Source organism: Wasmannia auropunctata, unplaced genomic scaffold, assembly GCF_000956235.1.
Source record: "Wasmannia auropunctata unplaced genomic scaffold, wasmannia.A_1.0 LD336116.1, whole genome shotgun sequence".
In the NCBI taxonomy this organism is placed as follows: Eukaryota; Metazoa; Arthropoda; class Insecta; order Hymenoptera; family Formicidae; genus Wasmannia; species Wasmannia auropunctata.
The window spans coordinates 3,735,647-3,737,292 of record NW_012026774.1 but is presented as its reverse complement, the minus strand read 5'-3'; the positions used below and the strand labels follow the sequence as shown (position 1 = coordinate 3,737,292).

Here is a 1,646-nt window from a genome sequence, read left to right as displayed (position 1 = left end):
AAGATTGAAAGTATTTTGTATTTTGTATTTCAAATCAAAAGATTGAAAGTATTTTATATTTTGTAATTCAAATACTAAGATTCCTAGTATTTTGTATTTTGTATTTTAAATACTTTAATGGTGTATTTTGCCCAGCCCTGTATATATTTATATTTTGTATTTTTATATATGATATAAGTCCCTGTCGATGTCGGAATATAATCAGAAAAAATACTGAGAGAATAAAAAACATAATTGCTGTATAATAATTAATATAATAATAATACTGTTTTTTTATTAAACATAATAATAACATTAAATATAAAAATACTGTAATATAATAACTATATAATTAAAAAATCTTTAAGCATTTAGAACATGAGGATCACATTTAACTTCTTTTTTTAAGCACTTTAACATATTATTACAATTTATGTTTTTGATATACACTTTTGTAGATATTAAGATAAAATCAAAAAAAATACTGAGAACGTAAATAATAGATCATAATAATAATAGATAATAATAACTGTATAATCAGGAAATATCATTGATTTTTAAGTATTCAGATTGCGCAAGAACGTACGTTCAACTTTTTTTTAAACAATTATACATCACAGTTATAGTACACATCATATTATCATCACAGTTTTAATATTCGGTATAAGCTTTTATAAATGTTGGGATAAAACATAATAGAATATAATAATAACTGTATAATTAGAAAACTATCGATCTTTAAGCATTCAAATCGCAATTATTTGTTCTCTTTTTTAGACCATTTGTACATATTATAAAAATAATGTTATACAGCTCGAAACAATTTACCTTTTTTTCTAAAAAATGAAATTTATGAAATTAAAAAATAAAATTATATTATTAAATGTACTCTTCCTTTTGAAGATAAAAATAATCCTTTTGAAGATAAAAAAAAAGAAAGAAAAAGAATGGAGTTAATACAATTTGTTACTAAAATCATGAGAACAATCGAAATTTTGTAGATAATAAATCAATGAATGTATATTTTTAATCTCTTTAAATATTTATACATATCTTTATAGTTTGTATTTTTATGTATGGTATGAATTCCTGTAGATGTCAGAATAATTAAATCAGAAAAAATACTGAAAAATTAAAAAATATAATTACTGTATAACAGCGTTAGATAGGTAATGTCTAGTTAAAAAGATAAAAGTTAAAAAGTTAAATAATTTTAACTTAACTTACAAGGGGAAAGCCAGGTCAGTATATTACGGATCCTGATCCCAATTTTTTTGGTAAAACTTATAAAGGCAAAATAAAGATTCGAGCGTTTGATTGAATGGGCCTTAGTTTTCAAATAAGAATTTTCGAAATATTGTTGGAATTTAAGTAAAGGGCACCGTCGCGCGCCGCCGCGCGCCTTATAAGCTTCCCCGATAAACTCTCTCAACCGGTCCGGCATAGCCCGGTGTATAAAGGACTTGCTTTCCGTCATTTCCAATGTTCAATCCCTAGATGCTGCAATTTTTTTTATTGTGTATTTTAATTTTTTTCATTTTTTATTACTGATATTGTAATGTACGACTTTTTTACATAAAATTTGTATTTTTTCCCAAGCATTATTATAACCGATGTTGAATGAAAGAAATATATCGCTTTTTATTATTAAATATTGAATATTATTA

At 23.8% G+C, this 1,646-nt stretch overlaps 1 protein-coding gene across 1 annotated transcript in view; it reads left to right on the top strand.

Moving 5' to 3' along the window:
- The window catches only part of LOC105447886 (ETS-related transcription factor Elf-5-like), a 19,207-nt gene that overhangs the window by 4,808 nt on the left and 12,753 nt on the right, over positions 1 to 1,646 (top strand). The gene's annotated exons all lie outside the window — the stretch shown is intronic.